Below are 15,747 nucleotides of genomic sequence, written 5' to 3'. Positions count from 1 at the left end.
AACAGTATTTATATCATTTTTTACCTCTAAAAAAGGTCAAAAAACAGATGACAGAAATGATCTCTCGCGTGCATATGTCAATGAGTGCGAGAGAGCACTTCCGGCATCAGAGAGCATTCAGACATCACCAACCGGATGCTTATCAGAAAAAACTTTCAGCCTAATTCACAACACATGCGTACATAGCCTACATGAATTTGTTCTTAACCTTCTAATGTTGATCAATTCAGAGTACGCTCTCCCTCAAAATCCGTGAGCAATGCCAAGAGTGAGCCATCCCCATCGTGTCCTTCGTTTCCTGTGCAATAAAGGATACAACAGACTGATCCTTCGCAGCCTTGCATACCCCAGAATTCACTTCGATGACAACAGGATTTTAATTTTTTTCTATTTAGAGAAATTACCAAATTACACTTTTGAGTGTAAGTATTGGGTTTCAGCTTACTGAAATATCTAATGATACAAATGTAAAAATTATTTTAAAAAAAAGTGGTTCAAATGTTGACATTACTAAGATGTGATTATATATAGTTTATACTCTTTATTATATACAGAAATTTACCATGGTGAACATATTGAGACAGTGAACCCTGTTTTGTTTTCAGACAGTTTAATATAACTTTCCAAAAAGTCCAGTACAAACGTTACCGCCACTCATCAATGGCAGCTGTCTCAGTTGCTAGGCGACAAAAACAATCCTCTGTAGGCTAAACCATCCCATTTAACAACTCTCGGTCTGACCTTCTCTGCCTTCGAAGGACGCAACCTCTGAAGTCTTGAGTCCTTTGAAGGATGAAGGATCCTTCGAAGGTTCATTAGTTGAACATTAGTTAATGTATTAACTAACATGAACTAACCATGAGCAATACATTTGTTACTGTATTTACTAATCTTCCTTAACGTTAATGAAAATACAGTTGTTCATTGTTTGTTCATGTTAGTTCACAGTGCATTAACTAATGTTAACAAGATTTTAATAATGTATTAATAAATGTTGAAATTAACATTAACAAAGATTAATAAATGCTGTAGAAGTGCAGTTCATTATTAGTTCATGTTAACTAACTAATGTTAACTAATGAACCTAAAGTGTTACAGAATCATTTTCACACATGAATCGGCAACTCCAGACCTTATATTCATTGAAAGTCTTTGGCATGTGCTGGAGGAGACTTTACAGAGTGCTTGACTCTTGCATTGTCAATACAAAATCTTGACAAAAAAATGTATGCACCTCTTGATGGAAATAATTGTTTTGATATTATTTCCATTAAGAGGTGCATCAGTTTGGTCAAGATCTCGTATTGACAATGCAAGAGTCAAGCACTCTGTAAAGTCTCCTCCAGCACGTCAAAGACTTTCAATGAATTAATTAATGTGTGAAAATGATTCTTCATGCTCCCTCCCAACAATTCTTTCACAATTTGAGCCTGATGAATCTTGACATTGTCTTGAATATGACAATTATACATCTTAATACATGACAGAAATGAAAATCTACACACTCCATCAATTAGAGTTAAAAGAACTGTTGCCAAACATATAACATGCTAGAAACATAAAAATCACTGCAATAATGAGCCAGTCATAAGTATTTACCTATGTTTTAGCCAGGCAATCCATTTATATATTAGATTCTGTGTATCATGTTTGTAAAGGCAATTGTTCAACTTTCTCTTATTTTTTATCAACTACTTTGATATTGAGCACACCAATCAAGAAATGAGACTTCACAATGTACATGAACAATTGGGTGACAGCACTCTCTACTGGACAAAATGTTTCAGACTTTGATCTTTAACTAGATCTAAACTCAAGCTTAAAGTTTTGACCATTTTGAAGAGATTTTCATACTTTATTTGGTTTTATTTTACTTCTCTTTGAAAATGTGTATCCAATCTTTACTAAATATGGCTCATATCATCTTCAGATCAAGCGTCACAAAAGACTTGATTTTTATTAGATTTTTTTAATGTTTAGCACCATTCTCCAGAAAAATTAAGATAAAATTGTGAAGATACCAAACAAGAACTTTTTTTATTTGTAAATAATAGTAAATCTACTTAAAACTTTTGAGTTTTTCTTTTTTCACCACATCCGTTCAACATTACAAAGCATGTCACATGTCACAGTAATGCCAGCTTACGCCATTTTATTTTTATTTTGCAAGTTAGTGAGCTACATTTATGTTTTCATTTTCATTTTCACCAGGCACCACTTGAACCAAAAGAAAGTGTGGAAGGGATGCTGGGTGTCATTGGCAGCCTTACTGAGAAGCAGAACAGTGGATTCATGGACTACACTGGAGAAACAGTGCCCTGGTAAACCAGAAGAACAAAATCTTTTATCTACTAGAATTTTTATTGTTTTATTTTAATGTGTACAATTTTTTTTTTAAACAATTGCTGAAGAAATGACAGTAAATGTCACAAACTGAAAAATATATATAAAATTGAATAATTAGTAATAGCTCTGCCCGTAGTGGGTTGCATGGAGTTATTTGGCGTGAGCAGTCTCGTCTCTGGATGTGTGAACCGGAGGAGCTCAAGATGGCACCCATAAGGGAGACATAAAAAAAAGTGCAATGCTGGGCGTCCTCCAAGATTAAGGTTTGAAAACCATTAGTTTAGAGATGTTGACAACATGTTGACTCTAAACAACTCTGCTGTGGTTCATGTTAGAGTGAATGTGTCAAGAATAAACAAGGCTGAGCTGGTGCAGTCAGTGATGGTTTGACCCACAACAAAAGCAGAGGCCATGAGGAACAGCAGTACCATTATCAGCCTCATGGTGGTGACCTTCGCCAAGTTAAGGGCTATGTTGTTTGAAGTTCTGGATAATAAACAGGGCTTTATTGTGGACTAGGACCCACCAAATCGCCAGGCCACATTGCTCACAACATCAGAAGCTGACTTCTAAGACTCAAAAACTCTCTTGACAGTTATAAGTAAATGTGAGATTCTTCTTGATCTCAAACATGCATCACTTTCAAAGGATTTTTCCTCTAAATGGACAGTGTATATAGAGATTAACCAAATACCAATATTTATTTTTTATTTAATGATTGCCATTTTAATCTACCTATTTCTGTATGCAGTACTGGTCAAAAGTTTGGAAACATTACTATTTTTAATGTTTTTGAAAGAAGTCTCTTATGCTCACCAAGCCTGCGTTTTTTTTTTTAATCAAAAATCAAAAAAACAAAAACAACAACAAAAAAACAGTAAAATTGTGAAATATTATTACAATTTAAAATAATGTTTTTCCATTTTAATATACTTTAACATATAATTTATTTCTGTGATGCAAAGCTGAATTTTATAGCATCATTACTCCAGTCTTCAGTGTCACATGATTCTTCAGAAATCATTCTAATATGATGATTTATTATCAATGTTGGAAACAGTTGTGCTGCTTAACATTTTTTTAACGTGATACTTTTTCAGGTTTCTTTGATGAATAATAATAAAAAAGAAGAGCATTTATTTAAAATAGAAATCTTTTGTGAAAAATATGCACTACCATTCAAAAGTTTGGGGTCAGTAATTAAGTAATTTTTTTCTTTCTTTTTTTGGAAAGAAATTTACACTTTTATTCAGCAAGGACGTGCATACTAAATTGATAAAAAAAAGTGATATTAAAGATTTTTTTTTGTTAGAAAAGATTTCTATTTTGAATAAATGCTGTTCTTATACTATTTGAGAATATGTAACAAAATGTCAAATCAGAATAGTAATAAATGCTGCAATAAAACACTTAAAAGGTTAAATAATGTGGTGTCATGGTATTATTTTAAATGACAAATGGTACATTTCATGAAACCAAAAATGTTTATGCATTCAGAAGAATTGCACAATGTTGCTGCATTGCTTGATTAGTGGGTTTTATTGTTACAGACACTTGGGGTAATGAAGTTGTCATGTAGTTTTTTAAGTGTTTATCATTTAAAAAAGGGGTAAAAATATGCCATCTGGATCAGACTTTTGCTGACCTTCCTAACTAGTAAGATTTTGTTCCTCTGTTTTCCCATGTAGTCCATGAATAGACCGTGCTGCTTCGTGTTAAGGCTGTTAATGACACGCAGCATCCCCTCCACACTTTCTCTGGCGTCGATAGGGGCCTGGTGGACAAAAAGGGGACAAAAACATACAGTTAAATTAGTGTTGTAAGTTGTCAAACAGAGACTATCAGTGTGCATTTGTGATATTAGCCTTAGTTTCTGTTTGTGTTCTGAGAGACTCCAGAGTCATTTAAATGAAAAACACTGATACTTTATGACTTTTCATTATGAGAACTGATTATAAACTAAAATTCAACCTAGCACACATTTTAAATGTCTTCAATATTTAACATACTTGTGTATTCTCTTTTGGGTTCTCATAGACCCCAACATGAATTGATGCAATTCATTTTCACAAGCTAAGATGCTCTGATTAGTGTTTTTGTTTATGTTATTTTTTTTTTCAAGCACGAATGAAACCCTAGGGGTTAAAACGCATCGTGCAGCACGAAGTGCTGAAACCAAATGATAGTACTCGAGGAGATTGACAAAGTGACCCAAATCGGCCAATGTTAGGATTATTATTATCCGTGTGTCACAGACTCAAGGTCTTATATCATTGGAAAGCAAGCACGATTTCATTTCCGGTATATCATTTTGAATTTTGTCAAAAAATATCGAAAGTCCTAGGTTTTTCGTCCGTTATCAAAAAAAAGTTGAAATTTTGATTAACGGTCGCTAAGGGGCCCCAAAACATACGCTAAGGGCGGAGCCACTTTTACTAAAATGGCTATAACTCAAGAACGAAATGAGATATTTGCACCAAACTTGGTACACATGTTTAGGGGCTTAATCTTTGTTCACGATAAAAAAACTGCGTCGATTGGACACTAGGTGGCGCTATAATTTGAAAAAAACATAAAAACAGCTGTAACTATGCAACCGTTAGTCCAATTGACTTGAAATTTGGCATGCAGTGTCTTGGTCCAAGGGGGCATGATATTCTATGAGGACATTAGCGTATCTCAAAATACATGGCCGCCATCGGCCAATGAAGTTTGAGCACCTATTAGACAAGGTTAACGGAGGTCGATCGGAACAAAACTCGATGGGCATGTTCGACTCATGGTCCTAAAGGTCTGTAAGAATTTTGAAAGAAATCGGCCACAAGTTGGCGCTAACGAGTTTTATGCCTCAGCAATCATGTGGTGTTTCATAAAACCACACAATATCCATATCATTTGATAGATCTCCTCATGCTGAACAACTTTGCCTCAAGAACCAATGCTGTTCATTAATTATTCAATCACTTTTGCGAAAACTAGCGTAGGACAATTCTATGGACTCTCTAGATCAATAATTATCAAAAAAAAGTTGAACTTTGCCCTTTGCTTCGATATAACTGGGTCATTTAGAAAATGGGCGTGGCTAAATATACCCAAAAGCCTATAAAACCTAAACAAAAAGTCAGATCTTCACCAAAATAGGTGAGCACATGCAACCTATGACTCTAAAGAAGCATGCCAATTTTCGTGTAAATCGGACAATAGGTGGCGCTATAATTGTGAAAAAACTTTAAAAAAACATATGGTTTTAATGGTTTTAGATGAAAATATATATAACTTTGGATGTGTCAGACTTATTTTCACAGGACTCACTTCTTTAGACTCCTGAATCCTTGCCGAGTCTAACGATACCAAATATGGCAGGTTTCGCCTTATGGTTTGTGCTACGTTGTGATTTAGCGCTAAAAAAACTTTTGCGAATATCTTCGAAACCGTTACTCCGATCGAGACGAAACCAGCATAGGAAACACGGAACCTAAGTTGGTTTACTATATGTTTTAGCCCAAATGTCAAAATTTTGATAGGAAGTGCCAAAAAAATCCAATCAAAGTCTTTCATGGGTCATTTTTTATGCTCTCTTATATATAAGTGTCTATAACTTCAAAACGAAATGAGATATTTTCACCAAATTTGGCACACATATGTATGGGCACACTCTGAGGACATCCAAAGAAAGTGGTGGAGATCGGGCAACAGATGGCGCTACAACTGTCAAAAAACCTTTAAAAACCATGTTTTTCCTTACTGAATTGCATGTATTTGGCCGTAAATGGTCTTTTCCGTCTATGATCTAAATGTTTACATGCTTGCTGAATGAGATATAATAACTCTTTATGTGCTTAAAGGCCTTAAATGCTTGAACCCCGGTAAATGCTGCTTGCAGCTTTAATTAGGGGTTCAAGCACGTAGTGCTGAAACCCTATTGTAATTGTTAGGATTATTATTATTATTATTATTTTTCTTCTGCCGTAAAACGCATCGTGCAGCCCAAACCGTAAATGCTAGAGACTTGAAACTTTGTCAAATGATAGTACAAAAATCGAGGAGAGGTTGACAAAGTATGACCCAAATCGGCCAATAGGTGGCGCTACAGCAATCAAATGCGCAAAATGGCTCATAACTCCTAAACCGTTTGTCGTAGATTTAAAAAATTACATATTTGGAATCCTTGGGTCAAGGCGGTTAAAAGCGTAGAAGATCAGATTCGCTCTGCGAGGTCCCGTTTTCCCGCCATTTTGAATTTTGTCCAAAACCTACTTTTGCGAACTAGTCCTAGGTTTTTCGCCCGATCGGAACCAAACCAGTGCAGAAATGTTCTCTGGACTCTGAATATCAAAAGTTATCAAAAAAAAGTTGAAATTTTGATTAACGGTCGCTAAGGGACCCCAAAACGTACGCTAAGGACGGAGCCACTTTTACTAAAATGGCTATAACTCAAGAACGAAATGAGATATTTGCACCAAACTTGGTACACATGTTTAGGTGCTTAATCTTTGGTCACGATAAAAAAACTGCGTCGATTGGACACTAGGTGGCGCTATAACTTGAAAAAAACATAAAAACAGCTGTAACTATGCAACCGTTAGTCCAATTGACTTGAAATTTGGCATGCAGTGTCTTGGTCCAAGGGGGCATGATATTCTATGAGGACATTAGCGTATCTCAAAAAACATGGCCGCCATCGGCCAATGAAGTTTGAGCACCTATTAGACAAGGTTAACGGAGGTCGATCGGAACGAAACTCGATGGGCATGTTCGACTCATGGTCCTAAAGGTCTGTAAGAATTTTGAAAGAAATCGGCCACAAGTTGGCGCTAACGAGTTTTATGCCTCAGCAATCATGTGGTGTTTCATAAAACCACACAATATCCATATCATTTGATAGATCTCCTCATGCTGAACAACTTTGCCTCAAGAACCAATGCTGTCAATCAAATCGTTCATTAATTATTTGCAAATATGTGAAAAACCTACTTTTGCGAACTAGTCCTAGGTTTTTTGCCCGATCGGAACGAAACTAGTGTAGGACAATTCTATGGACTCTCTAGATCAATAATTATCAAAAAAAAGTTGAACTTTGCCCTTTGGTTCGCTATAACTGGGTAATTTAGAAAATGGGCGTGGCTAAATATACCCAAAAGCCTATAAAACCTAAACAAAAAGTCAGATCTTCACCAAAATAGGTGAGCACATGCAACCTATGACTCTAAAGAAGCATGCCCATTTTCGTGTAAATCGGACAATAGGTGGCGCTATAATTGTGAAAAAACTTTAAAAAACATATGGTTTTAATGGTTTTAGATGAAAATATATATAACTTTGGATGCGTCTGACTCATTTTCACGGGAGCCACTTCTTTAGACTCCTGAATCGTTGCCGAGTCTAATGATACCAAATATGGTAGGTTTCACCCTATGGTTTGTGCTACGTTGCGATTTAGCGCTTAATAAACTTTTGCGAATATCTTCGAAACCGTTAGTCCGATCGAGACGAAACCAGCGTAGGAAACACGAAACCTAAGTTGGTTTACTATATGTTAAAGCTCAAATGTCAAAATTTTGATGGGAAGTGGCAAAAAAATCCAATAAAAGTCTTTCATGGGTCATTTTTTATGCTCTCTTATATGTAAGTGTCTATAACTTCAAAACGGAATGAGATATTTTCACCAAATTTGGCACACATATGTATGGGCACACTCTGAGGACATCCAAAAAAAGTGGTGGAGATCGGGCAACAGATGGCGCTATAACTGTCAAAAAACCTTTAAAAACCATGTTTTTCCATACTGAATTGTCTGTATTGGCTGTAAATGGTCGTTCCGTCTATGATCTAAATGTTTACATGCTTGCTAAATAAAATATAATAACTTATTATGTGCTTAAAGGCCTTAAATGCTTGAACCCCGGTAAATGCTGCTTGCAGCTTTAATTATTAGGGGTTCAAGCACGTAGTGCTGAAACCCTATTGTAATTGTTAGGATTATTATTATTATTATTATTTTTCTTCTGCCGTAAAACGCATCGTGCAGCCCAAACCGTAAATGCTAGAGACTTGAAACTTTGTCAAATGATAGTACAAAAATCGAGGAGAGGTTGACAAAGTATGACCCAAATCGGCCAATAGGTGGCGCTACAGCAATAAAATGCGCAAAATGGCTCATAACTCCTAAACCGTTTGTCATAGATTAAAAAATTTACATATTTGGAATCCTTGGGTCAAGGCGGTTAAAAGCATAGAAGATCAGATTCGCTCTGCGAGGTCCCGTTTTCCCGCCATTTTGAATTTTGTCCAAAACCTACTTTTGCGAACTAGTCCTAGGTTTTTCGCCCGATCGGAACCAAACCAGTGCAGAAATGTTCTCTGGACTCTGAATATCAAAAGTTATCAAAAAAAGTTGAAATTTTGATTAACGGTCGCTAAGGGACCCCAAAACGTACGCTAAGGACGGAGCCACTTTTACTAAAATGGCTATAACTCAAGAACGAAATGAGATATTTGCACCAAACTTGGTACACATGTTTAGGTGCTTAATCTTTGGTCACGATAAAAAAACTGCGTCGATTGGACACTAGGTGGCGCTATAACTTGAAAAAAACATAAAAACAGCTGTAACTATGCAACCGTTAGTCCAATTGACTTGAAATTTGGCATGCAGTGTCTTGGTCCAAGGGGGCATGATATTCTATGAGGACATTAGCGTATCTCAAAAAACATGGCCGCCATCGGCCAATGAAGTTTGAGCACCTATTAGACAAGGTTAACGGAGGTCGATCGGAACGAAACTCGATGGGCATGTTCGACTCATGGTCCTAAAGGTCTGTAAGAATTTTGAAAGAAATCGGCCACAAGTTGGCGCTAACGAGTTTTATGCCTCAGCAATCATGTGGTGTTTCATAAAACCACACAATATCCATATCATTTGATAGATCTCCTCATGCTGAACAACTTTGCCTCAAGAACCAATGCTGTCAATCAAATCGTTCATTAATTATTTGCAAATATGTGAAAAACCTACTTTTGCGAACTAGTCCTAGGTTTTTTGCCCGATCGGAACGAAACCAGTGTAGAACAATTCTATGGACTCTCTAGATCAATAATTATTAAAAAAAAGTTGAACTTTGCCCTTTGGATCGCTATAACTGGGTCATTTAGAAAATGGGCGTGGCTAAATATACCCAAAAGCCTATAAAACCTAAACAAAAGCTCAGAACTTCACGAAAATAGGTGAGCACATGAAGTATATGACTCTAAAGAAGCATGCCAATTTTCGTGTAAATCGGACAATAGGTGGCGCTGTAATTGTGAAAAAACTTTAAAAAACATATGTTTCTAATGGTTTTAGATGAAAATATATATAACTTTGGATGTGTCTGACTTATTTTCATGGGAGTCACATCTTTTTACTCCTGAATCCTTGCCGAGTCCAACGATATCAAACATGTTAGGTTTCGCCTTATGGTTTGTGCTACGTTGTGATTTAGCGCTTAAAAAACTTTTGCGAATATCTTCGAAACCGTTAGTCCTATCGAGACGAAACGAGCGTAGAAAACACGAAACCTAAGTTGGTTTACTAAATATTTTAGCCCAAATGTCAAAATTTTGATAGGAAGTGGGAAAAAAATCCAATCAAAGTCTTTCATGGGTCATTTTTTATGCTCTCTGATATATAAGTGTCTATAACTTCAAAATGAAATGAGATATTTTCACCAAATTTGGCACACATATGTATGGACACATTCTGAGGACACCCCGCAAAAATGGTGGGAATCAGGCAATAGATGGCGCTGTAACTGTCAAGAAACCTTTATAAACCATGTTTTTCCTTGCTAAATTGCCTGAATTTGCTCTAAATTGTCTTTTCTGTTTATAATCTAAATGTTTACATGCTTGCTAAATAAAATATAATACCTTTGTATGTGCTTAAAGGCCTTAAATGCTTGAACCCCGGTAAATGCTGCTTGCAGCTTTAATTATTATTATTATTTTTCTTCCGCCGTAAAACGCATCGTGCAGCCTAAACCGTAAGTGCTAGAGACTTGAAACTTTGTCAAATGATAGTACAAAAATCGAGGAGAGGTTGACAAAGTATGACCCAAATCGGCCAATAGGTGGCGCTACAGCGATCAAATGCGCGAAATGGCTCATAACTCCTAAACCGTGTGTCACAGACTCAAGTGTCTTATATCATTGGAAAGCTGAGACCTTTACGAACAAAACGTATATCTCCGATTTCATTTCCGGTATGAAAATTTTTCCGCCATTTTGAATTTTGTCAAAAAACTACTTTTGCGAACTAGTCCTAGGTTTTTCGTCCGATCGGAACCAAACCAGTGCAGAAATGTTCTCTGGAGACTAAAGATCAATAATTATCGAGAGAATTTTGAAATTTTGATTCACAGTCGCTAAGGGGCACCAAAATGTATGTTAAGGGCGGAGCCACTTTTACTAAAATGGCTATAACTCGAAAACAAAATGAGATATTTTCACCAAACTTGGTACACATGTGTATGGGCTCAATCTTTGGTCACGATAAAAAAATCGCGTCGATTGGACACTAGGTGGCGCTATAACACGAAAAAAACATAAAAATGTCTGTAACTATGCAACCGTTAGTCCGATTGACTTGAAATTTGGCATGCAGTGTCTTGGTCCAAGGGGGCATGACTGCCTATGAGGACATTGGCATATCTCAAAAAACATGGCCGCCATCAGCCAATGAAGTTTGAGCACCTATTAGACCAGGTTAACAGAGGCCGATCGGAACGAAACTCGATGGGCATGTTCGACTCATGGTCCTAAAGGTCTGTAAGAATTTTGAAAGAAATCGGCCACAAGTTGGCGCTAACGAGTTTTACGCCTCGGTAATCACGTGGTGTTTCATAAAACCACATAATATGCATATCAGTTGATAGATCTCCTCATGCTGAACAACTTTGCCTCTAGAACCAATGCTGTCAATCAAATTGTTCATTAATTATTCGCAAATATGTGAAAAACCTACTTTTGCGAACTAGTCCTAGGTTTTTTGCCCGATCGGAACGAAACCAGTGTAGGACAATTCTATGGACTCTCTAGATCAATAATTATCAAAAAAAAGTTGAACTTTGCCCTTTGGATTGCTATAACTGGGTCATTTATAAAATGGGCGTGGCTAAATATACCCAAAAGCCTATAAAACCTAAACAAAAGCTCAGAACTTCACGAAAATAGGTGAGCACATGAAGTATATGACTCTAAAGAAGCATGCCAATTTTCGTGTAAATCGGACAATAGGTGGCGCTGTAATTGTGAAAAAACTTTAAAAAAACATATGTTTCTAATGGTTTTAGATGAAAATATATATAACTTTGGATGTGTCTGACTTATTTTCATGGGAGTCACGTCTTTTTACTCCTGAATCCTTGCCGAGTCCAACGATATCAAACATGTTAGGTTTCGCCTTATGGTTTGTGCTACGTTGTGATTTAGCGCTTAAAAAACTTTTGCGAATATCTTCGAAACCGTTAGTCCGATCGAGACGAAACGAACGTAGAAAACACGAAACCTAAGTTGGTTTACTATATGTTAGTAGCCCAAATGTCAAAATTTTGATAGGAAGTGGCAAAAAAATCCAATCAAAGTCTTTCATGGGTCATTTTTTATGCTCTCTGATATATAAGTGTCTATAACTTCAAAATGAAATGAGATATTTTCACCAAATTTGGCACACATATGTATGGACACATTCTGAGGACACCCCGCAAAAATGGTGGGAATCAGGCAATAGATGGCGCTGTAACTGTCAAAAAACCTTTATAAACCATGTTTTTCCTTGCTAAATTGCCTGAATTCACTGTAAATTGTCTTTTCTGTTTATGATCTAAATGTTTACATGCTTGCTAAATAAAATATAATACCTTTGTATGTGCTTAAAGGCCTTAAATGCTTGAACCCCGGTAAATGCTGCTTGCAGCTTTAATTATTAGGGGTTCAAGCACGAAGTGCTGAAACCCTATTGTAATTGTTAGGATTATTATTAGGGGTTCAAGCACGAAGTGCTGAAACCCTATTGTAATTGTTAGGATTATTATTATTATTATTATTTTTCTTCCGCCGTAAAACGCATCGTGCAGCCTAAACCGTAAGTGCTAGAGACTTGAAACTTTGTCAAATGATAGTACAAAAATCGAGGAGAGGTTGACAAAGTATGACCCAAATCGGCCAATAGGTGGCGCTACAGCGATCAAATGCGCAAAATGGCTCATAACTCCTAAACCGTGTGTCACAGACTCAAGTGTCTTATATCATTGGAAAGCTGAGACCTTGACGAACAAAACGTATATCTCCGATTTCATTTCCGGTATGAAAATTTTTCCGCCATTTTGAATTTTGTCAAAAAACTACTTTTGCGAACTAGTCCTAGGTTTTTCGACCGATCGGAACCAAACCAGTGCAGAAATGTTCTCTGGAGTCTATAGATCAATAATTATCGAGAGAATTTTGAAATTTTGATTCACAGTCGCTAAGAGGAACCAAAACATGCAATGTGGGCGGAGCCACTTTTACTAAAATGGCTATAAATCAAGAACCAAATGAGATATTTGCACCAAACTCGGAAGACATGTGTAGGGGCTCAATCTTTGGTCACGATAAAAAAATTGCGTCGATTGGACACTAGGTGGCGCTATAACTTGAAAAAAACATAAAAACGGTTGTAACTATGCAACCGTTAGTCCGATTGACTTGAAATTTGGCATGCAGTGTCTTGGTCCAAGGGGGCATGACATTCTATGAGGACATTGGCGTATCTCAAAAAACATGGCCGCCATCGGCCAATGAAGTTTGAGCACCTATTAGACAAGGTTAACGGAGGTCGATCGGAACGAAACTCGATGGGCATGTTCGACTCATGGTCCTAAAGGTCTGTAAGAATTTTGAAAGAAATCGGCCACAAGTTGGCGCTAACGAGTTTTACGCCTCGGCAATCACGTGGTGTTTCATAAAACCACACAATATGCATAGCATTTGATAGATCTACTCATGCTGAACAACTTTGCCTCAAGAACCAATGCTGTCAATCAAATCGTTCATTAATTATTCACAAATATGTGAAAAACCTACTTTTGCGAACTAGTCCTAGGTTTTTTGCCCGATCGGAACAAAACCAGTGTAGGACAATTCTATGGTCTCTCTAGATCAATAATTATCAAAAAAAAGTTGAACTTTGCCCTTTGGGTCGCTATAACTGGGTCATTTAGAAAATGGGCGTGGCTAAATATACCCAAAAGCCTATAAAACCTAAACAAAAAGTCAGATCTTCACCAAAATAGGTGAGCACATGCAACCTATGACTCTAAAGAAGCATGCTAATTTTCGTGTAAATCGGACAATAGGTGGCGCAATAATTGTGAAAAAACTTTAAAAAACATATGTTTTTAATGGTTTTAGATCAAAATATATATAACTTTGGATGTGTCTGACTTATTTTCACGGGAGTCACGTCTTTAGACTCCTGAATCCTTGCCGAGTCCAACGATACCAAATATGTTAGGTTTCGCCTTATGGTTTGTGCTACGTTGTGATTTAGCGCTAAAAAAACTTTTGCGAATATCTTCGAAACCGTTACTCCGATCGAGACGAAACCAGCATAGGAAACACGAAACCTAAGTTGGTTTACTATATGTTTTAGTCCAAATGTCAAAATTTTGATAGGAAGTGCCAAAAAAATCCAATCAAAGTCTTTCATGGGTCATTTTTTATGCTCTCTTATATATAAGTGTCTATAACTTCAAAACGAAATGAGATATTTTCACCAAATTTGGCACACATATGTATGGGCACACTCTGAGGACATCCAAAGAAAGTGGTGGAGATCGGGCAACAGATGGCGCTACAACTGTCAAAAAACCTTTAAAAACCATGTTTTTCCTTACTGAATTGCATGTATTTGGCCGTAAATGGTCTTTTCCGTCTATGATCTAAATGTTTACATGCTTGCTGAATGAGATATAATAACTCTTTATGTGCTTAAAGGCCTTAAATGCTTGAACCCCGGTAAATGCTGCTTGCAGCTTTAATTTTTATTTTATTTTTCTCCAGTGTGTTTTGTGGAGGTTAAATTTACCCCAAACAAAAGTAAAATAACTAGAATGGACAAGTCACATTGCATGGTGAAAGGATAAAAAATAACAACAACTGACTATTGGGGTTTGATTAAGTAAGAGGAACAGATTTCATCTTACTTAAAAAATTTGTTTTTAAGGCAAAACAGTGAGTCTGCTTTATTACTGAATCCAGATTTACCTTATCTCCCCCATGTTCGTCCTCACCCATCCTGGGTGAATGGAAATGCAGAGGATCTCATTTGCCTTTAAGTCCCTAGCAGTATACACAGTCAATATGCTAAGACTTGCCTGAAAGGAAAACAGATGCAGAAAGTGAATTGAATCATTTTGTTCACACTGAACCTAATTCTAATTTGTTTTTCAGTTTCAGATATGCCAAAACATTCAGATTTTTGCTGCCCTTGCATATCTTGCTGATACTGTATGGGAAGAACGGGAATGGCACTGGAAGTGAAGGAAAGATGCCCAAAGATGCTGCATCTGTGGAGATGTTGATCACAGCTGCTTTATCACATGACATCCCTGGTTTGCCACTGGCTTTAGCTGCTGCTTGCAGATATGGCAGGTACTCCTGATTAAAGACATTCACAACCAAGTGTTTAGATATTTTAGATATATCAAGTCTTGTTTTAGATTAGTCTTGTTCCAAAAAGCTCTTTCCATTACCCTAATTGACAAATAAAGGTCCTAACATGTTGGTGTTGAAGGCGTGGATCATGTCCTCAACAGTGGCGGTCCACATTGATTTTGAAGTCAACACTGCAGCATTAGAGAACCCACTTTCTTTGCAGATTCTTTGATACTGCATGGATCAGCAACCTAATCTAACCTAATAGAAGCAATCATTGCAGAAAAATTGCAGTCCTAAAGTAATATGTTATTTAAAATATCAAAAAACAACTTCCATTTTAAAACATAAATGCACATTTACCAAGGTGCTCAAGGGTGACAGCACCTGGATGCTTTTTGGCCAGTTGTCTCAGTGCCTGAATCAAAACAATAATACAAATGATAAAATACAGATTTCTTTAGCTGTCTTCTGTCCTAAGCTCTTGAATATTCACATCAGAATTTGTCCCATCTGCGTCAAGACATCCAGCAAAAACTTTTGAACAATTGGCCTCCAGGAGTTGCTTGACCATTTCTAGACCCAAGCCTCGGTTGGTCCCGGTCACGAGAGCACTGCAAGCCTTTAATGTCGCCATGTTCAAAGACGATCAGTCTGATCTCCCATCCTGCCTCTTTATAGAGCTGTTTATATGAAGCAGAGTTGACTCCACACCCCATTTCACACACA

At 36.9% G+C, this 15,747-nt stretch overlaps 1 pseudogene; it reads right to left on the bottom strand.

The window, feature by feature from the left end:
• Positions 1-3,874: 3,874 nt before the first annotated feature.
• LOC125254478 lies at positions 3,875-15,655 on the bottom strand (annotated as a pseudogene).
• Between the last annotated feature and the right edge of the window lie 92 nt (positions 15,656-15,747).

The sequence above is a fragment of the Megalobrama amblycephala genome, linkage group LG1 (assembly GCF_018812025.1).
Source record: "Megalobrama amblycephala isolate DHTTF-2021 linkage group LG1, ASM1881202v1, whole genome shotgun sequence".
NCBI classification, from domain to species: Eukaryota; Metazoa; Chordata; class Actinopteri; order Cypriniformes; family Xenocyprididae; genus Megalobrama; species Megalobrama amblycephala.
This window is presented reverse-complemented; position numbering and strand designations above follow the sequence as displayed.